Below are 24,046 nucleotides of genomic sequence, written 5' to 3'. Positions count from 1 at the left end.
AACTTCTGAGTACATGGAAACCTGCACCCAGATTTGGAGTTAGTAAGGGCTTTGTGTTGGTTGCCCTGCACATATGGTTCCCTCAGGAAGAGGACAGCAGTCAGTTTGTGACCCAGCCGTGAAGCTCTGTTTGGGGAGCACCATGGCCCCCATCAAACCTTTCAGACCCCAAAGCTGCCACAGACTGCTTGTCCTGGTTGCCTTTTAGGGAACTTCACTAGTTAGACAGACTTCTTTTGTGACTCTTCCTGCTTCACTCACAGTGATAAGAAAAATGATGAATGCAATATATGGGCTGATTATTCACAAATACTAGTTCTGATGAACATTTTTTATTCTTTCCCATATAATTTTTAATTTCTTTTTTTATTCTCTCCAGAGAAATTGTGTCCCATTGTGACTTGGATGAAAAAAGAGCAGTAAATTAGTGTTCAAAACCACACTACTGTGATTGTTATCCATACTATCTCCTTATAGCCTCAGATAGCTATACATACGTACAGCAGACGGGAAGCATGGACTCTGCTGCTTTTGCGCTGCTGTTACAAGAAGCAGCAGCCCATTACTGAGCATCACTCAGAAATTTGTTGGCAGTTACTCAATTCTGTAACATTTCCCAGGAGCTGAGGGGTTCAGTGGTGCCTTGGAGCTGGCAGTCTCACAGGAGGTGGCTAGGCTGAGCTGTGCCTGAACCTTGGACCTACCAGAAGGAAACTGTTCGTCTGACCTACAGCTTTTCTGTCCCAGCCAGTGCTCAGGGTTCTTGCCTGATGCATAAAATTATTTAATCTGGAGTCTTATCGTTATTATTTTGGCTTATTTTCACATGAATAAGGATTATTCATGGGTCAGAGAGTTTTTCCAATTTAGGTTCATTGCCCTGTTCCTAGAAACCATAAATGATCTGCCAAGCAGACAACTTCTCAGCAAAGCATGTAGATATATGTTTTAATGTTCTACTTTAAGAAAATAAGATCTGAGAGTGCCCTTTACTAAAAGAAGAAATAAATCTAGAATGCAAGTTTATCTCGTCTTTTTAAATCTATCATAAAATAAATGTTTTAACTTTTTCTCATGGACAGCATATTCCTGACAGTTGACAGAGTCAACGAGAAAAGCTGGTGCTCCTTGGCCTGTCAGATACCTGTCATGCCTTTGATCATGAAGATACCTTTAGCCCTTTTGTTTAAATATATACCTAAATGCATTAAATGTCTGGTCTTACTGCTTTGGTTCCTAAGGGACATGGCTGTGAACTGATTGCCACTTTATATCAGGTATTCACACCTGAGCTGTTTTTTTCTAATGTAATCTATAATGTCCAAGGAGAACAACACAAATATGTTTCCTGAAAACTGTAATCCAATATAGACAGGACATTGATAAGATATGATGAATTAATAGCTATTTCTCTTAGAATTTTGAATGAAAGCAGAGGAAATTTTTTTATTTGTGCTTGAGTTTTTCAGATTTTCATTTTTTGTGAATGTCATAGGACCAAATAAGAATACAAGAAAAGTGCCTTTTTGAAGCTGCTGGGGGATTCGTTTGCTTGTTTTGGGTTTGGTTTTTTAATTTGGTTGGTTGGTTTCTTCTTTGGGTTTTTTTTAAGCCCTGCTTAGGTATGATGCTCTCTCTACAGACTAGTATCAACATGCTGGAAGTTTAACGTAGTAGTCTTAGTGGGTTTTGTTTATCTGGTCTCCTACGTGTTTTGAAAGAATGGTGCAGAGATCATCTTTAAGTGGAAATGCGCAGCTAACATTCAGGGCAAACTGGATCAGGTGTCACTGCAACCTCCGTGGGAAATGGGTGTACGATATAAAAACAAAGGATGGGAAAATACCACAACTCCAAGGCTCTGTGGAACAATATCAGTCTTGGGAGGTGGAAGGACCGCTGAGCAGGACTGGCCTATTAGATGCACTGGGCAGTTTGTTGAAGCCTTGCCTTTGTGGCATGGTGCCAGTGAAATCTGAGTAGCTGTCTCAGTTATTTTGCAGCTGACCTTGTGGCAGAGACATTGGGAGGAGATGCGTGAGAAGTTTAATGGGGCAAAGGTTGGGAAGTGGGCATGCAATAATGCGCTTCAGGAGGAAATGGGGAAGAAAATGCCAGACAGTGTGAAGATTTGTTTAATGCTTCTATTCCAAGTGTGTTTTGTTTTGAGCTGCCACTTCAAAGTCATGATCAGCTGGACGCAGTAGAGCTTCACTCTGTTTGAAGAGAAGAAAGCAAAAAAATAGGAAAACTACATGTCAGTTAAAAAAAACAAACCCAAACCCAGACAAACCCATGTGAAAAGGCAGGCTGAATTAAGACTTCATGTTTTTATTATTTTCTTTCTGTCTATTCAAGAAATCCATTAAATACCTTAATCTACTAGGGGTTTTTTTCAGTAATATAAAGAGCTTGGAGCCTTTTTGGAATGACAAGAATTGTTAAAAAGTATTTGAAATGTTGACCAACTGTGAAGGACAGTGTGATAAGGAAAGTGTTCTTCTAAACACCAGAACTGTACATACACTGAAATTTAATACCACTTTTCTGTTTCACAGAATCAGTTTTGAAATCGGACTTCAGGGTCAGGTTTTTCTTTTTCTTTTTCTTTTTTTTTTTTTTTCCTTGTTTTGTTTCTCAAGCAGATGCATGGGATATCATTTGGCACAAAGTATTTCTTGCAGAACAGTGGTATTTTCTGAAGAACATGCCTATTTGTTACCTTTCTGCCTTTCCTGGTGTATCCTAGAAGAGCTGGTTTCTCAGTCATCTCTATTAGAGTAGCTATTGTTTCCTATAAGACCACAAACCTGCTGTGGGGTCTTGCCTGCTCTGGGAAATGTCTTCAGTGCTGGAAAGCAGGAGCCAGATCACAGCACAGCTCATGGAGTATGTCAGGGACTTTTTTTGTGTAGGACCTTTGAAACACCATGATCTGTGTATGTGCACTTCCTTGGCCTGTGAAGCTGACAGAAAATGTGCACTTGCCCAGAACGTCAAGCGTTTACAAATTAGCTTTACTTGTACAGCTGAACAGGGAAACAAAGGGCAGAATTAATGGAAAATTTCCTTGAATGAGTATCACAGGGGCAGGTATTTGAGTTTTTTATGGCATCATTAAATGGTTTAAAAATCTCTGAAGGTGACTTCAGTCAGCATTTCTTCTCCTTCCTATTCTGTACGTCAGAGGAAATGAACGAGACTATTATGTTCACCCTTGCTTTATTATTCAAGAACTGGGGTCTCTTGGCAGAGTAGAAGATCAGTGAGTAATAAGCCTGCTGAAAGGAAGTTGTTTTGGTTTTTTTTAAATTTTTACATTATGTATAACCTCTGAAACTCATCCCACATAAGTCACAAGGAACAAAGTTTAATAGGAATCCAGCAACTATTACATATTTTCATAGATGGTGGGACCATCCACAGTTACTTCAGGGAGAGTAATTGTATTTCTGATCATCAGCTACTCATTTACTCTGGTGGATACAGCATTTCACAGCTTCTTACACTCTATGGCCTCTACAGCTCACTAATACCCCCCTGAATAGCACATCCAGCACTGCTCTGTGTGCTGGGGTCTAAGACTGGCACAAGTTAAGTAGCATGTAGGTGGATAGTAGCAAGTAGGTGGATCACACCTATAGTCCCAGCAAGAGGTTGTAGTTATATGCCAGAAATCTGGACTTTATCTCATCACATTAGTCACCCTCTGGGCTGAGATGTGCTGTAGGATGTTGGTCACATCAACATGTCTGAGAGCAGTTTCAGCATTTGTTTATGGCAGACACTGCTCAAGGGTGATTTGTACTCCGCTGGATGGAGTTTAGTGCTTCACTGAGATGCAGGTTGCAGCCCTGATACTTCAGTTGGACAGTGTGGGTACTACTGTAGTTGGGGAGGATGGCACATGACCCTGAAGAGCTCTGGAAGATGGTTTCTTGACTGAAACATTTCTCACTACCTCTTGACCCATGGGGAGCTTTGCAGCTTCAAGACTATGATAGAAAGGGTTGAGTATTCTTTCCTACTTGAAAACTATGTGGTAAGTGCCATCTGAGGTCGGGCTTATGCAGTCATCCCATCAGAGCCCTCTCCATGCGCTGGTGGAGCACAAAGGGAAGATGACATCAGGCTGCACCCAGCTGGTCCAGAGCTGCTAGTTCAGGTGGAGCATGGCAGAGGCAGAGCTCATGTGGAAAGATCATATCTTGGAGAACTCCTGTCATGAAAAGATTCATTCCATTTTGCCAGGAATGAAAAGCTCAAGTAATTAAACAAACAAACAAACAAAACCCACAATGGGTATTTCCGATTTTCAGGATCCTCCCCCAGCTCAAGAGAGGAAACTTAATTTTTACACTTCCATCCTTCTTCATCTATTGGAATGGTTATGATCACATTTTTTACAGGTCATTACTAATCATATTTGTTTTCTAGACATTACCAGTTGTTTTCAGCCACCTCTGTCTACTTGTGTTTACCCACTGAGCTCTTACCTGTTTCTTCTTGCCTATTTTCCCCTCTTCAGGGGATTCAGGTGGGTCTTTGTGTTACTTCTCTGACAACTGCTATTTGCTGTGAGGTTAATAAAAATAGTTTGCAAAAAACTAATGAAATTCTGGTCATAAGGGGAAAAAATAATCTATTATGGTCAGTTATTCATGGCATTACTAAAGACTGTAAGGTCCTGAAGGCAGAAATTTGAGGCTGTTTTTTTATCATCTACTTGCTGTGGATTTATTTTTCAAAGCCAATGCCATTTAAGAGAAATTTAGAGAGATGGGTTTTGCTTTGTGGGGGAAACTTATTAAAGATTAAATTGCATATTTTTTCCTTGAGCTAGTACCATGCTGTGTTTCCTTAACCTGGTCTTTTGTTTGTTCTTGCGCAATAACCTTTTCAGGAGTTCTATTTTGGAAGATAAATAGAATATCTTACTCCTTTGGCATTCTAATAGGGATTTGCTTTCCAAGTCTGTCTTCTTATAGCTGAGCACTTCAGGCTAAATCCTGGTATAGTGGAAGTCTGTGTTTACAAACCAAACCAAAAAACCTCTGAATGCATTCTACTACCTTTTTGGGCTTTGTCTATTTTAAGTAGAATATTGAGGTTTTTTTCCCCTTTTATTCAAAGGGAAGTGGAATGGCAGCAATTTGCTCTTCTGTAGCTGATGGAAAGAAGCTGTTAGCTGCGCTTGTTACTTGCAGCGAGTCAGGAAATTCTTTCCAATGTGTCCAGATGCTTCCTGTGCACAAGACTGGTGTCATACTTGGCACATGATTTAAAAAAAAAAAATCACACTCAAACTGCTTTTTATTTTGCATTTAGCCAGGTCCTTCGGCACCATGGAGGAAGGATAGTCTTGCTGGTTGGACAGTGTCACTGTGCTTGGGGTTGTTTGGAAGAACAAAAGGGAACCGTGTAAAATGTTTTTAGCTGTTGAAAGACTCCCTTGGCTTTCTTCTCCATTCCACCTGTGTGCTGTCCTTCTTGAAGTGATAGACTAACTCCTATTCTGCATGTGTCAGGTTCTGCATTGCTAAAATATAGTTGTGGCAGCTGATGCTTGTAGCAGCGCTTCATTTCTAAGGGAGAAGAGAGGATGGTTGCATCTTTGCACTCTGCGGAGGATTTGAGCTCTGACCCCTTTATACATTGTGTTGTTCTCTTTACATGCCTCTGTCTGGGAAAAGTTGCGTAAATCATACAACCTGGTTTGTGCTTGTAAAACTTGTGGGCTGGTAGACCTGTAAAAGGAAGTATGATGCATTTGCTACCTTTGGAGAGGTCTCTTCTGGACTCCTGGTCACCATGCTAAGAAGACGTCTGGATAAACTGGATTCTCTCAGGAGTAAAAGCAGTTTCCTATGCTTTCTCCTTATCTCCTTCCAAACACAGTGTTGGGAATCCCATCCTCTCTCTCTTCCTGCTGGATGTCATCAAGTCCCATAGTCCCAGAGGAGGATGTGTTGGAGAGAGGAGAATACAAGAGGAAACAAATATCAGGAGAAAAATTCTTTAAGCAGGAATCATTTCAACAGGAAATGTTCTGGTTCTTTTGAGAAACTTGTGTTGTAACTATTTTCAATATGCTAATTTAATTTTATTCCAGTTTTGCATTTATTTCTTGCTGCTTCTTGCTATTTCTTGCTTCTTCTCTCCTAGAAGAGAGATGTGTATTTTGGTTTTTGAAAACTTCATCTGCTATTACTGATCATCAACTTCGAGTCACCAGCAGCTCTGTAATGTACAAAAAAAGTGTTATGAGTTCTGCTGGGTGGTACTTTTAAAACTGAAAGGACCCTCAATTTTGAAGATGCCCACTCAACATGCTCATGCAAACTGACATGCACAAGAACTGACCTGGCCTATAGACTCACTGCACTGTGTAGCCCTTAAGTGACTCCAGGGGTTTCAGAGTTACACCTGTCTGTGGAGATCAGAATGGGCTATTGCACAGTTTCTCTGGTGCTGCCTGCTAAATTAGGGAAAGGAGGGGAAATGCCAGGCTTCTGATTGGAAACAGGAGAAAGAGTGGAACAGAATGCATTGAACTTTGAGGTTATTTTTCAAGCAGTTTTAGCTATGTGTCTGAAACATAAAACAAGAAAATGTAGAGAATTCCAAAATCTTCCATCTTGCTAAAGCTTTAACAGGTTTTAATTGCTCCCAGATTTAAGGCAAGTGACTTTAAAACAATCTAAGACTGTCAAAATAAAAATACAAGATTATTAATATTAACAGAGACTTTTACCATTGCAGTGACTGTTATCTAGATCTATAGCATAGTGTGGTTTCTGCAAGGAAAAGTGTGGAGCAAAGTGGATAGGGTAGGACATGATCTGTTGTACCTTGTGCCTGCATGATGGGGAATCAGGAGACAGCATGAGGTCTTTTGTCCTACTTCCAAGCCATTTGGGGCTCATGCTGATTACTGTGGATATGGCTACCCTGCATGGATTTAAAATGTTTTGCCTAGATTTGGGTAGATTTGTGTTTGTCTCTTGCTGTGGTGTGGATTATCCTCCACTGATGGATTTAGTGAGGAGAAACTGGATAGAGAGTGGGTATGCTGACATGGCTGTAGTTTTGGGGGATGAGCCTGCCCCCTTGCCTGCCACCAAGCACTGTAACTAGCTCGTCTGTAATGAAAGATGGAAAAAACCTCCAGCTGAAACTTTCAGTGTCCTCATGTGGAGATGGAGCAGCACATGTGAAGGATGATGATATCTAATACCAGCTACCATCATCCCCTTTGCTGTCTTTTGAATGAGAATGCTGTTACTGCTTAAAGGAAAAAATCGGTTGGTATGTTAAAATAATTTTCCCTTCCTTTCAGTATTTTATTGATTCAATGGGTAGTAGTGAGCTGTGTTCTGTAAATGCCTCCACATGCTGAATGATCTCATTTTCCATGTGGGAGTACAGAATAAACTTCAGAACACAAAAGACTGCCTGAAAAGGTGGCATTAATTAGACAAAATTACCATCAGAAGGCAGATTATTATACAGAACATTCTTTTTGACATTACAAAACAGCTTTTAATTTAATATTAAGTTTAATCTGACAGCACTCAGAAATAACCACAAAGCTCTGCAGTTTAATTTCTGGCAAGGGAATATCCTTAAAGTTAGTTATTGAAGCATACTAACATAGTTTTGAGGGAAGAGAAATAGAATAATTAAAAAAAAAAAAGGCAAAAAGAAATAAAAGGAAGAAGTTCTGATGAATAATAATAAAGGGATTAATTGAAATTTTTAGTCATAACATAGGTCAGTGAGAAAAGGTGAAATGAAACACCCAGATTCTTCTCAGAGTCCCAAATATCTACTAGCTGTGAAGTAGTTGCCATGGACATGCAAGTGTAAACATAAACGTTTGCAAAAAAAACCAAATGAAGTTAAAATTTAGTTGATGCATTGTTAAAAAAAAAAAAAAGAGGAACATTAATACAGCAAATAAGAGGAGAAATCAAAACTTAATGTAGACAGCAGGCACCAATTTGTCTATGGCCACAGTTGCAAAATGCACTGTAAAGCAAACAGTGATGAGGTAAGGCTCGTGTTTTGCAATTATCCTTGGTTTTGGAGCTGCACAAGCCCCTACATGATTGCTTTTTATCTCTATTTATGCCAGAGAAATACTGGCTTATTTTAAAAGGCAAAAAACAACGCAAGAACTACACTTGCAGGCTTATGAAAGTGGGATGGAAACTCTCATATGGTCATAATTATTCTTGCTTTTGTCTGGAGGCCGCCACTGTAAGCAGGGCCTGTGATGCTGGGGCATTGGTAGGTGCCCAGAGCTCATCGCTGGCCTGAGCCAGCTGCCCAGAGAAGGCTTCACAGCTGGGAGCTGAAATGCAGAGGTGGCAAAGGCAGTCTGGAGCAGAGCCAGAAACTGGACCCTAATTTTAGGAGGCTGGGTGGCTGTGATGTACATGAGAGATGGGAAATTCCTGATGAAGATGGTTTGCATTTGTTTTCAGAAAATCTTAGGGGAATTACTGTAGTCCAGGACTTGAAAGACCCCAGCAGATGAACCATGCACAGAAATGCTTACCTCCAGCATCTCCTTACATACCTGCTTAGCTTCTCCTCTAGCTCCCCATTTTTGTTGTGACTTTTTCAGTAAAGCTGTTTTTGTTGTGAGAGTGGTTAATTTCAGAAATATGGGGAATGTTTTTAAAACATTAAAAAATGTTCTTGTTGCTCAGACAGCAGGCTGTGAAATCACTTGGCAGAGATGTTTTTATTTCAGCTGACCCTGGAGAATCTGAAGGATACCACAAATGCATTTTTAATGGTCAGCTGCAATTTTACTCGTAAATAAAAAAATTGCAACTAATAAGAACATCATTTAGGACAACAAATAGAATTACAGAATTACAGAATTGTCTAGGTTGGAAAAGACCTTGAAGATCATCCAGTCCAACCATCAACCCAACATTGACAGTTCCCAACTACACCATATCCCTCAGAGCTATGTCAACCCGACTCTTAAACACCTCCAGGGATGGGGACTCCACCCTGGGCAGCCCATTTCAATGCCTAACAACCCCTTCTGGAAAGAAGTGCTTCCTAATATCCAGTCTAAACCTTCCCTGGTGCAACTTGAGGCCATTCCCTCTTGTCCTATCGCTTGTTACTTGGTTAAAGAGACTCATCCCCAGTTCTCATGAAGTCACTCTAAAGTGCAGGCCCATATGAAAATATCCATGTTCAACATAGACTTTGAACTCATCATGTTTGTGAAGATGGACAATAAAAACCAGAATCTAAGCATTGATTTTTTTTTTTTTTTTGTGACATGTGTGTTGCAACCTGCTCTGCAAATGACACAAACTCAAGTGATTATAGTTAAGCTCATTTTCAAGACAGTACTCTGTGAAGACCATATGTCAGAGTTGTATCGTGTTCTTGCAGCATTGCCTTAAGCATTCAGGCTGCTGGCTGAGACTCTCAGATAACGGAATATGGCATCCCTGTTGCTTACCTGAGCCTTTTTATCTGCTTAGGGCTGAATATCACCTTTGTTTAAATAACCTCTTTGCAAGATAAGCTTTCAAAGGCTTGAGTGTTGGTTATTGTCTTTTTTCTATTGAACAACTGTGAGAGCTGGGCACGTATTTGCAATTGTAGGGTTTTTTAAAATTGAGCTTGTAATGAGAAAAAGGAAGCGATGTGAAAACATCCTTCCTCTTTGTTTACTTCCTTAGCACATCTTTCTTTGTTGGTTTCTAACAAAGCCTTCGAGCTGCCTTGTACTGCGTAACCAGATCAATTACGCTGGTGCAATGCAGAGTAAGGGGAAGATGAGACAGGTGGTGAGTCCTGCTCACAGTGATTTTAAAGGTAGCATCCTTGCTGACTTTAATAAACCCTGGATTAAAGGGCAGAAAACATCTCATGCAACTTCTCTTTAACTGCGGGAAGCTCCCTGAGCCACCCATGGATGTGTCAGCTCTGGGAACAGGCAGATGTCACCATATCCCCTTTCTTGTCCAGAACACCTTTTAAAGTTGTGGCAGAGTTTTACCTGTGATGAAATAACACTGATGCTACCTTGGCTGCAGCAGTGGTTGTTGGGGGCCAGGGGGGCACTGAGAGCTGTTGTTATGAAGCTGTGATGTGTTTTAGCTTGGTTTCCAAAAAAAAAGGGCACTTACATTTTTAAGTGCTCAGTTTTCTTTAATATTTTTGGATGTTACCAAGCTTAGCCAGATTAATTCAAGGTTCCAAAGGTAACTGGTTCCTGCATGTCTGAGAGAGTCATTAAACAGTAGGAGGAGCGAGACAGCAAGGAATGCCACCAAGAAGAGAAACATGGTGTTGTGAGCCGAAGTTGTCTGCTCCTTTGGCCTGATACCCATCTTACCTGCTCCCTTTGTACCAGCTCGGGCAGCTGTGTTTGGAGTCACTCACCCCACACGCTGCCTCTTGCCCATCCACTGCCTGGGGGCATGGAGTGGGAAGCTAGTGCTGCAGAGCCCTGAGGAGCAGAGGACGGTAGGGGCAGAGCACATAGAGTCTGCTTTTCAGACAGGATTTTCCTTGACGTGATGACAAAAGATGTGTCAATCTAATACTTTTTTCCTTTGCTGGGTCACCAGGCAGAGTAATGATCATCACTGATGCCATAAATATTTATGAAAAAAAATTCCGTCCCATCTTTCCCTTTCACTGATGTTTTTTATCCACACTGTTTCTCTGCTTATGGTCAAATTACCCATCCGATTCATTTTTCATCATATATACTCCTCACTCTTACACTTGTGGGCTATTGTAATATGGCATGAATTCAGGTTATTGTGAGAAAAATTATGGTACTATTTTTGGATGAGTGCTTTTTTGCTCTATATTGTGCATACTGGTAATAAAGTGTTTCTATATTGCCTTGAGATGGTATGTTACTATTGTCAAATGTGGGGTTTTTTTTTTTACATTAGTTACACAGCAATGAAGCTTTTTTGACATTTTAGAGATGATCTCACTGGTTTGTTTTCTCTAAGAAAACCTTTACAAAGCCATTTTCAGTAGTATGTGTTTATACATATTTTACACAGCCTAAATATGTTAAAAAAAAAATTAAGGGTCAAGCAGAAGCTCACAGATCCAATTAATGAGTTTCAGTAAATGCCCTTAAATCCTTTGTGTATTGGGAGTGGGGCACAGAAAAACCTCTCCTGGTGCTTATTTCCACTTATTGCTTCAATATTTAATTAGCATGTCTTAGTTGCTGTAATTCTCAGTGAGTTTTTAAAAAGATGTAATTTGAAACTAATTGGACTAATGCACTGACTGTTAATTACCCAGACCTGCAGTTGTAGGAACGGTAGGAAGTCAGTCTCTGTAAAGGCACTGGGTGCAGTTCTAGGTCAAGACTGAAGCTCAGTTGTGGCTGAGTAGATTTAGGGAAATCTCTCCAGCTTTCTCAGTACCCCTACTGGTCATCTGCAGGCAGGGAAGAGGTGAGTGGCATAATGGCCTAGATGCTGTACTTGGCATTTGTCCTACAAGGAGAACCAAATAAGCCCTAAGCAGTGGTCCTGTCACATTATCTGTAATGAGAGTAATAGTGGCAAAATACATAGCTGGCGTGTGTACGTGCATACTCTTTGGATACACGTGTGTCATCTTATACATATATGTGTGTGTATGTGTATATGCATGTTAAGGCACATCATAGAATCATAGAATGTCTCAAGTTGGAAGGGACCCTTAAGGATCATAGATTCCAACTCCTTGTCCTTTGCAGGACTATCCAAAACTAAACCATATGACTAAGAGCATCATCCAGACATACATATATTTTCCCGACTTTAAAGAAGTATTAATGAACAATTTTAATTTTGCTATGAATTCTAAAGCATGAAAAAATGCATTGCTTGTGGAATGTCATCTTTATTCTGAGGCCCTTTCCTGACTGTGTTTATAGGTATGGGTGGTCTGTGGGGGAGGCCTTATTTCTTAGAGGATCAGTGTGCTTTTTGTTTGGCTAATAGACATATTGCTATTTGTTAATCAGCAAGTGAAATTTCAGTGAAGGATTACAAATTCTTAAGTTTTGCATTCTTGCTATTAGGCAGGTGGACATTACTATAAATTTGCAAAAAATGTGTCATACTGAAATTTGAGAACTTGCCAGTTTGGTTACAGTGAGGAAGCTTGCTCATGCTTCATAACGCAGTTTTAAGTAATCATTTTTTAAGCAATTTCAAATTGTCATGAAGAGCATACACCTGAGTCTCCCTGTTAGAAAAGATGTGGAGGCTCAGATTTCTTTTCTTTTTTGACATTTTTCAAAACAATGCTGTCCATTTTTTTCTGCTGATAGCTTGGTTCTTGCCTGTGACTTTGGTCTAAGGTCTTACATCTTACTCAGTGCTCTGATATGGGTTGTTAGCAGTGGATTTGCAGGCATGGGAAGCATTGCTGTGGCATGCTGTGCAAATCCCACCTGGCTGGCTCTTCTCCCATGTACCTGTAACCCTGCCAGGCAGCAAAAGGTATGGATGGCAGAGCAGAGGCCAGCTGTCTGAGAAACTGCTTCACTGCTGTGGGGTCTGGTCACTTAGTGACATAGGGATTAGATTCTTTTGTCCATTATTTTGTTTGAATGGCAGCATGAACCAACTATCTGCCTGATTAAAACCAGTACAGTAGCAACTGTGATGGGAAAATATTAGCAAGACTTTTTTTCTGTGAGTTTACAACTGTTCCTGGTGTAGTGGCAACACGTATTTCTAAATGAATTACTTTCTGGAGGGGTGCCCCACATTTTGGAGACCCTCAGCTGCTGTAAATCTTGGTAATGCAGTGTGAGGGTTTATTCTTCACTCAGATCTCAAAACTGACTGCTTTCACATTAGTCTCCCAATTTCCAGTATGTTTTCCTCATCTCAGGAGGGAATGAAGGAAGCAGAGCTGTCTCTTGAAATATGTAGGAGTTCAAGAATAGCTATTTTCATGTTTCTTGGAGGAGCCTGGAGGCTGAATGACTTGAGTCTGTAGTAGGAAGGGTGACTGCAGTTTCTATCACCCTTCATATTTAGGAAGAGGAATAGTAAGATTGTTTACTTGCAGTAGAATTGTTTATTGGATCTCCATGCGTCAGCTGCTCCAAATCCTAAGTGGCAATTGAGGATATTCTTGAGTGAGGTGTCTTCTAGTCGACTATCTATAGTTAATGCAGTATACATTATTGACTGGGAAAGCTGTATTTTATTTGATTAAGAGCTTAGAAACAACAGAGACCATTTCCTGGCATGTTCTATGTCTAGTGGCAATAAAAAGAACTTAGATCTGGTTTCAATCTTTTAACTCAGCATAATTTCTTATGCTGCTTTTGATTTTCCCAAATAGAAATATTGAAAAATGACCTTTTTGGTTTTTTACATGCTGCCTGAGAGAAGTTTTTATATATGTGCTTATAGTCTTATTTGATCGTTGATTTTGATTTCAAGCTTTTTTTATAAACCATCAGCAAGAGAGACAGTTTTGAAAGCTGTTCATGTTTGACTGTTGAACTAACTTTGCTGTGGTGCTGAACTGCCAGCAGGAAAAGGCCTAAGTTCAGTAAGTAGTACTGAACCATGTTCTGAAGTTTGCAGTTACCCTTTATGTAAGTGTGAGCAAAATTTGATCCCTTCTTTATTTTAAGAAGTTATTTTCCCTCTTTGCTACAAGGATGCTTTCTACAGTTGTTTACCACATCCGTGAAAGCTCAGAAAAGAGGGAATCAACCTTTCCTGTATTTCAGGGAATTTTCATCTACAGCTCTTTGCCCAAACCCAAAATTAACTGCAGGTTTTACCAACACTGAGACAGATTTGGAATGGGAGCTCTTAGCTGGGCATGTATTGGCCTGAAAGTTTTTGGCAAACTAATGAGTTCAGGGAAGAAACAAAGCTCAAAGGATTGATTTGTAGGAGCAGTTAAAAGAGCTCAGTAGTTGAGCTAGGGAGTGATTAAAATTGTGTGATTACAATATATATGTCAGGCATAAACAAGGAAAGGAGGAGCTGATTAGGACATAAACAAGGAAAGGAGGAGCTGATTAGAACAGTGGAAGCAAAGGAGAAATACAGCCTGAAAAATGGACAGCAAATAAAACTGAGATTATCACCACCAAAAAGTTGGAAACCTTACTGCTGGAGACATATGAGTTGTATTAAATAGGCAGGAGATAATATGTAGCTGGGACTCACTGTTGTGGAACTCACAGGACTCTTTAATTATTTTGTTTCTTTTATTCAGGTTTAGTAGCAAGCAGGGGACTGCTTAAGCATGTCATCTAATTTCAGGGTTCATATGGGTAATTAAGTTCCATACAGTAATCAACTGATCAAATCCAGTACTTGTGGATAAATTAGAGAAGTAGGTTTCAGCCTGTGGCCTATGGATTGCTGTAGATTTCTTTCAAGATGAACATGAAAAGTTAATGAAGACAACAATCTTCTTGTCAGTAGCCTTGAATATTTACCGTAAAAAATTACATCCCTGAAGGAGGAGAAAAAAACCCCAACAAAATAGGAAAGCAGTAAATATACTGCATGTCTGTATATGCTTTAAAACACATCAGACTTTAATTTTTGTAGAGGAATGGTCAGCACACTATTTGGCAAGATTGTTATAACAGTTAGCTATACTCACTGATGAAAATCTGTGTCTTGTTTGAAGACTCAATTTTGCTATTTTCAGCTTCTGGCTGTTGGATCATGTATTACCCTACCTTCTGAATCATTACTTTGGTCATGAAGTCAAGGTAACAGCAGGGAGACCAAAAACTACCATAGAGGTATCAGAAAGTAACATACCAATATAAGTTAACTAACACATATTTGAAAGGGTAACATCTCCAGCAGATTTCAGGCCAGATCAGGTAGCATCTTTCATTTTTGGAGCTGATGTAGAACGGGTAGCCTCATCCTATGTAGTCTGGCTAAAGTGACAGAATGTACTTGTGCCTGATCTGGGCTGAATTTTTACTGTGATGGAGCTGCTAAAGCACTGACCTGATATCAGTGCCTGGGGAGTCCTGGCTTCTACTAATCTTCAGTGGTGCAGCTAGCTATGATGCTTTTTGTGTTATGATGCTATCTAATTGTTAATGATTTTTTTCAGATTTTTTTTTTAAAAACATTGACTTAAATTAATTTTCTACATATATATTTTTTCCATTAAACTCAGGAAATTCTTTAAAGGTTTTGTGTTTGAAATAACAATGAAGTAACAGAGCAATGAGTCATTTCAAATCCAGTCTTCATAATTTAGTGTTGGAATGTCAGTAAGTCAGGATAAAACCAGAGGAGACTCTATGGTCAATATTAATATATATGAAATACATAAGTAGGAATTCAAGAAATTAATATTCTTCTTATATTCACACTACTTTTAGATTTAATGTATCTGTAGAGTTACTTGGGTTTATTTCTCATGTCCTCAAGTCTTTACAGTTTAATCATCAGTAAGAGCATCCTTCATCCTACAGTTTAATCATCAGTAAGAGCATCTGTATATATACAGTTATAAATCTCTTTTAAGTGAACAGTGTTGCAGTATGAATAATAAAAAGGGAATCAGATTGGCATTGACAATAGGCAGTTTGTCTTCAGAATCTTCATAAATTTGTTCCCAGAAAGTGTTTATTAAACAATTTAAAATACATGTTTAAGTTTGTTTTCTATTAGCAAACAGGCAGAAGAAACATGCAAATTATTTGCTGTGAATATTTCAGTCACATAGAAAATTCTCAGTAGTGAATTCTCTAGTGAATTTTTTAAATTTTTTTTTTTAATGTTTTGCTCTGTTTCTGTGAAAAAAACCCCAACAAACAAACCAAACAAACGGCTTCTGCTATCTAAAAGATCCAAGTAGATTATTAAACAGACAAATCTGAAATTTCCTATATAGAGTTTGGATATGGGACAGGAAATTTTTCATATACATCTAATTTGATTTTGCATTATTCAGACAGTCCTTCTGTTGTGGTTAGTGACACTCATTAAAGGATGTGTAGCATGGCTATTAACATTAGAAAAAAGTTTTTAAGTGGAAGTGTACCTTCTTGCCACAAAGGTTCTCTGAAAGACAGAGTAACCACTGAAGTATACTGTAGTATAATGTAAACTAATCTGGCACTTCTCAATGGCAGTTATTTACTAACTTTTTCTGTTCTATTCAGGCAGTTGTGACTGTGTGGCTGAGGGATAGGGAAACAGGGGGAAGCAAATTATGCTTCAACTTGTTAGCAGCAGTGCTGCTGACAGCAGGACAGTGTGACAGTCATTATTGCTCCAGCAGTCAAAAATTCTCCTCCTGCTTGCAGAAGGCACAGTGGTTCATACTTATTTAGGGACAATCTGTTACCTTCAAACCAGTCTTCACAGTAGGATGAGGAAAATGACAGTCCCAGCTGATAAAAGTCCCAAATGTGTGTTTGGGGTGACGGTCTCTGCAGGGCTGCATGCACTCACCCTGTTGTTAGGTTTGTTCTGTGTCTGCCTATTTCCATGGAGGCCACTCATACCAGACGAGGTTCTGGGATGGCAATAGAAAAGCTTAATCTATTAAAGCATGCAACTAGATAGATGCCTGGCTGCAAAACTGGAAATGCAGAAAAGATTTTTATTTTTTAAAAAGCTCTGGATTTAATTAACAAGACAATCTCTGTGGTGTCCATATCACCACTCTGGACAGTGGACACTGGCAACTTCTATTCTCCACCTGAGGGCTGGTTTGCTTGCATCTTACCCTGCTGCTGTTTGAGGAGTGGCTGTGAGTTACTCTGAGCAGTGGATCTGGCTCGTGTTTCTCCAGGGTTTCCACCTGCCTCTCAAGCAGCCTTCTCTTACTATTTGCTTTTACCAAAAAGGATCACCAGTTAGAGCACATACCAAGTTGGTTGTGAGGATTCATATTTCCTTTTACCCCTTGCTTCATTAATTAGGTTTTAAAAAAAATACTTGTATTCTTAAACTTCCTTCTCCTTTGTTTCATGCAATAGAGAGCATCACTCTCCCCATCTGTCTGCCTGCCTTCCCCACGCACTTCCCTGAAATCACTCCTCTATTGTGTTCTTTAATCATACTCTTCCCAGCTTCAGGCTTTTTTTTTCTCCTTTGACTTCTTCAAAATTGTGGTAAAATCCCATAATCTGTGTATCAAGAGACTTGCTCATTATACCTCTGTTAGGTATCTTGTAGCATCTGCTTTGCCATAAACAACACAATATTTAATTGCAGGCAACACATCTTTTTGTAAATTATTTTCTCCTTCCATGCCATCCTGTTCCATGCCTTTTTCTGGTTTTGAGGATCCTGCTGTCATTATTAAGGGAAAATATTTTTTTTGCATTTCTACTAAATAGTAAGGTGTTCTAAAAGGAAGTCCATGGTATAATATCACGGCTTTATTGCCTCACTGGACATTTATTTTAAAGGCATACAAAATGCTTCTGTGCTTATGCAAGGAGTAGAGAAAAGGTAGATGAGTGAGTGAATGAGAGGTAAGAGGTACAGGTGTTTAGCCCCTCTCTTTTGTATGATGTTTTTTCAGCAGCAAAGACCTGATAGCAGGTAGTATCTCCAAAGTGAAACCTGACCATCAAGAAATGGGGACAGCTGCAGGGCAGTGTGGGGAGGTGGAGGCTTTTCTGCTCAGCAATCAGCAGGGCACAGCACTATGGCTGTGGTTGCTGCTAAGTTGAAAAATTTAGCTAGAGGTCAGATTGAAAAAAAAAAAAAAAAAAAAGAAAAAGTGAGTCAATGGGGGAACATTAGGGATAATGAAATTCCAATATGATTAGTTTTTATATAACCTTGTTGTCACACATTCTCCATTGCTGGCAGGCTAAACAGAGAGGTCTCCCAATCCAGCTGTAAAATCTGTAAAGATTTTCATGGACATCTTTTCTGTGTCTGTAATCAACAAAACAGATGAGCAATGCCCATTCATGTCGCAAGGATATTCCAAAAGCCCCCTGAATGTGGCAAAAAAAGATAAATCTTCACTAGCATAAGGAACAGGCCTGGGTGTGATGCACAGTGTCCAGAGCTGGGTTTACACTGATGAAGACCTTTCAATGAGGGACAAATTAGGAAGCAGTTTCATTCCAGGTCAGGATGGGAAACACAAACCAGAGAACAGGATTTGTCTGAAGACTCAGCCTAGCTCTGGAGAGTCAGCATGGAAGGACACAGATAGAAAACAACTGGAAGAATAATAAAAACCGCAAGATGTGTTGTTTGATTTATCTATACTCATCTTTGAATAAGAGTAACCAGTTTCTTAAAGCTATTCGTTCCAATATAATAAAGTTTGGTAGGTTTTTTTCTATTTTGCTCAAAGTTATTTAGCCTTAAGACTAATTTTTCTGGAAGCTGACAGGCTGCATGCATCTTTTCAACTTGCAGGTCTGGTTTAAAGAGGTCTCCAACAGTACTAACCACTCCAACACAAAATCAGGAGCAAGTTAAATCTTGCAGAGTGAATTGCAATTAAACTGTAAGTGGGAAACATTTTCTGGTGAAAAAACATTAGCCATGGTAATCTCAGTCTGCAGCAGCAGAGCTCCCAAACACGGGAATTTCCCTGAAATGGTAATAGATTGGGGGGTTGGGGGTTCTTCTTTTTTTTTCTCTTCATGGCAATACTTCTAATACACAAGAAGAATCTGTGCAATAAGGAAGTGTATTTGATTCTTTGATGTAAACGTCCTTAAAACACAGAGAATAGTGACTTGGTTTGGTTTGAAAGTGTTAGTGCTAAGGTCTGTGTTTTAACATGCTATTTAGGTGAATTTGTATTTGGTGCATCTTACATGTCTTGCTTTAATTCATGTCTTGCTTTAATCACTCTCAGTTTAGTCCACATCAGTGCTACTCTAGAATTTAGAAACAGCATTAGCCACAGTCACAATGTGAGAAGGGTTTCAAACAAGAAAAGACTCTTCACCAACACTTGGTTTTGTAAGAGAAACAGAAAATCTATAGCTCGGTCATTGCAGTTGCCATGTTTGCATAATTGTGAGCAAAATAAATGAGCCATTTTTTTCCTTTGTTTCTGGGTTTGGGATTTTTTTTAGGAAGAAGATATACATTAATTCCTGTTTGACTTGGTTTATGTCCCTTGACTTCAAGTGATGAGGCTGTAGCCTAGGAGATGCTGTGATGTTTTCCAGACAGAAAAACTTACCTCACATTTTTTTTTAAAATCTTTTTTTTAACAGAAAGATAATTTTAGCTTTATATTTGAGGAACAGTTCATAAAACTTTTCATTGTTTCAGTGAAGTATAGCATGGTCTTTAGTCTTACTGCTAATTTTGAGGCCATTCAGTATTCAGTGGATAATGTTTTTGTTCTTTCCCCAACTATTTTAAACATGGAGTGAGAGTTGAGCATAAATTGATATCTTTGGTGTGAACTTTCTCATTCTTTATGGTTCAGTATAATGTAGTTGGGAGAAAGGAGGCACAGTCACTTCTCCTTTGCTCACTGTTAATTTAGAGTTGCCAGAATCACCCAATTTGGGACCACCTAATGCTGAGAGATGCTATAAACTGGATTTTGAGTTAGCAAAATTTTGTGGTTCTTAAAAGAAGGTAAGAAAACTTGATAGTAATGCAGCACTGAAAGGATATGCAGTATGCTCAACATTATGAGGTTCATGAGTTTTAATACATTTATTATAATTTCATGTAAGACATTGCAGAAGCTTCAGAATGGTTTACTGATTAAAATCTGTGACTTCTTATATACCACTTTGCTGCTTCTGCATCTAGCTCTGGACTTTGATCATGCTAATGTTGCTGAAAAAGCTGCTTCACAAACTTGACAACTGACCTGGCTCTTTGGCAGTTTATGAAGACAGTCTGGAGTCAGCGTGGGATTGGGTCTCCATCAGACTAAGGGTATGCAGAGATATTGAATGTGCTATGTTTTCCCACGGGTGTGAGACAAAGGCTTTGTACTGGAAATGCATCTTTAATCCAGAACTGTTCCAAGGCAGACATCTGCACATCTGCTGCCTCTTCTGAACAATGTGGAAAGCCCATAGCATCTCATCTGCTGGTGAACTCTGAAGATCCAGCAGCAATGGGCTCCCCGTATGGTTCGTCAGGACGATCCCTGCATGCCCATCCACCTCACATGTTATGTATTGCCCTTAAATGAGCAAACAGCTTCAGCCCAGCACCTCTTAAGGGTGTCTCTGAAATACTGGAAACCTTATGAGCCACTCTTTGGAGATGTGACTTAACATTAACAAGGAGGTGTTGGAAAATATTTATCTTTCTGAACAGAAATAGTGTCCAGAAGACCATGGGAAAACAAAGGATACATCAGCAACCTTAGTAGAGTGGCTACACAGTGAGACATCTAACCATGATAAAAAGGGTCTATGGTAATAAAATCCTCTTCAGTTCCCTTTCTTACAGCCCTGTGCTGCTCAGCAGGGTCTCATGGCCACAGAATCCCGTTGTGTTACAGCTGGATGGATGGCAAATATTTTTGTGACTATTGGATGTGTTTCTAAAATAGTGCCGCTTATGAGATAGAAAGGAATGTAACTCTCGCAACACATGCCAAAAAGCTTCAATATAATAACATAATTTTATAATTGTGTGTTCTGTTCCTGGAGGTTTGGACACCTACATACCAATAAATTGACTGGGATTTTCTTTTTTATTTCATATGTTTCAGCTACTTATTTAGAAACCGTACCCACAACACTATAAAATCCTGGTATCTGATAGATGGTTGCCAAGCCTATCATGGTTTTAAAATTGTTTGCAGTTAGATGGAGGTAATAGAAAGTGTATGGTACACGACCAACTTAAAAAAAAAAAAAAAAAAAGTGCTTTCTCCTTCATGAAAAAGCTACCTTTCCCTCTCCCATCCTCCCCACTTTACATCTATTTGTAGATATGTGGAGAGATGGGGGATGCATGATGACTCCAGAACATTTGTCTCCTTGATAGGTGCAAGGTGGAGAGGACTTCAACCTCGCTGGTATTTTCCTTTTGACTTGAAAGTATGTTATTGGCTAGATTATTGAGCCATGAAGATAATATGTACTCAGGTATTTGGCAATACTTCTAAGATTATTTTTCAGATATCTCCTGGAATATTTTATAAATTTCTGGGAAGAATATTTTTTTTTCTCCATATATATGAACTTGTTTTGCTGCCTTTATTTTGAAATATATTTAAATCTCAGTTCCAGAGCTACCCCATAAGTATGAATACACACAATAGAATATATATATTGATATAATGTACTTTTCCTTTCAGAATTATTCAGCATACACAATAAAATTTAATCCTTTGCAAATTTACTATGCGACCACATATTTAAGGTATTCTTTTCCTGAAGAATACATTTATTGCTATATAACTAGTGTGATATTTTAAGAACAAGAATTTGAGATATAATTTGTTGTATAACTACTTACAAAAAAGCAAATCACTGGGATGAATAGACAGCCTCTGACATTCTTGGAGCTCCTGAGTGGTAGCTGAATGAGTGAATGTCCCTGCTCAGGTTCCTGAATGGTACATAAATAGCAGAGATAGTATTCATGACTGGGAGAGGTCTGACATCAGCCGCAAGTCAGTAGTGCAAATGCACTTTTACTGTAGACTTTAGTTTGCTAAGGCTAAATCTATTTTCTATATCTGTTGTAAAAAACTACAGTTAAACTGTATAGTAAAAGGGTAGTTATACTACTGAGTGCATAAACGCTTAGTGTCATTAGTTATAATTCAGGTAGGATTGGAAGTCGGGAGCGTGGAAAGGATTTTCTGGGAAGATTTGTGGGTTTTTTTCTTAACTCATCTCACTCTTCTACATATATTTTTAACCATGTCATTGTTCCCTGTTGCCCTGTGTTATTCTCTGTGTATGTTACAGACCTAATTTCATCAGTTAGATAATTATGTATTAGGCAATTTGATGTGGTTTTTAGTGGTAAACTATATTATACCTGCTATATTTTACCTGCTCCGCAGCCAGGTGGTGTCATTCCCCCTTGGAGTAATTTGATTTTCATGGGTTTGAGTACTGCTAATTTGTTACTGATTTCAGAACCAAATCAAGAAGAAACAGATAACTATAAATAATTTCTTGGTGCTTAGCACGGGGGATGATGAAATGCTTATAGAAACAATGTAATGTTTTGAGTAGAAGGTTCTTTGGAAGAAAACAGTCTTGAATAGGGAATTTGATTTCCGGCATGCTTTGCACTATAGTGAAAATCGTTTCATCTGTGGCCAGTACCACATATAAAGCACAGTCTCCAATTTCAACATAAATAAAAATAGCAATATAGCATATTTCACGTTGGAGACTGCAGTTCAGATTAGAATCCTGTTGTGTTAGCTCTTTTACAAACAGGGATAATCTTTTTTATGATGCAGTATGGCTGACAAGAGCAAAGATGCACACAAAATCATGTACAAAAATGAGAACTAAACCAGGTATTTTTAGTCATAGAATAGTGCTTAAAGTGTTTGTCCACACTTCTTAAACCAAATAAAAGATTAAATGATTTTTCCATTAGAATTATCAAGAATAGAACATAGACATGGGAACATGTCAGCTGTACTGAAATGTCTATATTTTTGAGAAAAGGGGAAATGCTCTGTTTTCACACAGTGAAAAATCTTCCATTTTCATTCCAGAAGGGTTTTTTTATTATGAAATTTCCATTGTATGTCTTATGAAAAACAAAACCAAACTGACAAGAGAATGCAATTTGATGTCATAAAAATATTCAAATTTTTGCATTAACTTTTTTTCCCTGATCTGAGATCAAACTCATGATCTTTCCTAAAAACCTGAAAATTTGGCGTTTGTCTTAAACAGCTAACTACTCCATTGCTTAGAAATAGAGATGCTTTTTTATGGCTTTGCTTTTGCTAACTCAAAGGGTTTTAAAACCAACCAGATTTCATAAACAAATACTGGCAGTCCCAGCCCTGCCCGTGCTGATGGCTGCATCCCACCTGCAAAAGTAGACATTGCCAGCTGAAGAGAAGTTTGCCTGTTAATAATTATAAACAATGAAATTACCTAACGACAGAGGGGTGTGCTGCTAGCTGCAGCATTAGTTGATAGATGCATCTTTAATAATCTGTTCACTCTGACAGAGTGAAGAATAGGTTGGTCTGCAATATGACGGGTATTCTGGGATGGCATGGTATGGGTTTTTTTCAGTATCTGGCTCAGCTTCTCAATGACTTATGGTGTCAGCCACTGGAAAATCGTTTAGTTCTATAACCCTATGCTGATCAGAAATTCCTGTGGAAGCCTCCTGCAGTGTGCTTCTGTTCAGAGTTCAGTGCTAGTGAACTAAAACCCCTGTGCTAGCCAAGCTAGCTCCAGAGCATGTCCAAAGTTTATTTAATTTGTTACTGCACACATTCTGAAACTTTTTTTTTTCTGGAATTTATTCAAAACCAGCATTTGTTAAATTTCTTCCCCCATGCCAGCAATGATAATTCTCAGTTTATAACTCCATTTGGAGATTGCAAGTTTTGGAACTTTTGATCTAATAAAATGTATGCCTTTGGGTATTGACATCTTGAGCTAAGTGGCTAAAGTTTTCCATGCAGACAGATATGGATTAAAAAAAAAACAACTATTTATCAGCTTGGACTGGAATAAAAGAGCTTATAGGAAAGAAAGGTAAATACAACTTTCAGGTTATAAATAGCCTTTGTATTAAACCTTTAGTGTAGAAATTTTAATAAATAGCGAATGTAATATATCTCTTTAATCCCTGAATCACATAGTATGGCTTTTCAGTTTAATTGTTTATTTATGTGAAATTCAGAGGAGACAGAATGAGCTCTGGGTCTTTTGAATATTGATTATATATCCTAATGCCTTTAAGGAATGAAAGTAATTTGTCTGCTTTTTGCTTATAACGTTTGCTACAAAACCAAGCACTATTTCTTTTGATTTCAGATCTTGACCCAGCCTTTAAAAAATCCTCAGAAACATGCATACTTGTATTCAGTCCTGTTATTCATCTGTTCTCTC

General features: G+C 38.7%; 1 protein-coding gene across 3 annotated transcripts in view; it reads left to right on the top strand.

Annotated features, from left to right (window-relative positions):
* The window catches only part of LOC113476491 (probable acyl-CoA dehydrogenase 6), a 75,631-nt gene that overhangs the window by 10,217 nt on the left and 41,368 nt on the right, over window positions 1-24,046 (top strand). Inside the window, exon 1 of one of the 3 annotated variants that reach the window (XM_026842148.1) lies at window positions 12,489-12,509. The exons of the other annotated variants lie outside the window; for them this stretch is intronic. The gene's annotated coding sequence lies outside the window, so the exon portion shown is untranslated. Of the gene's footprint in view, window positions 1-12,488; window positions 12,510-24,046 lie in introns of those variants that run through there. 3 annotated transcript variants of the gene reach the window in all.

Source organism: Athene cunicularia (genome assembly GCF_003259725.1).
Source record: "Athene cunicularia isolate RWA chromosome 2 unlocalized genomic scaffold, athCun1 chr2_part1, whole genome shotgun sequence".
Classification (NCBI taxonomy): domain Eukaryota; kingdom Metazoa; phylum Chordata; class Aves; order Strigiformes; family Strigidae; genus Athene; species Athene cunicularia.
Note: the sequence above shows the minus strand (reverse complement) of the source record. Positions and strands in the feature narration are given on the sequence as shown.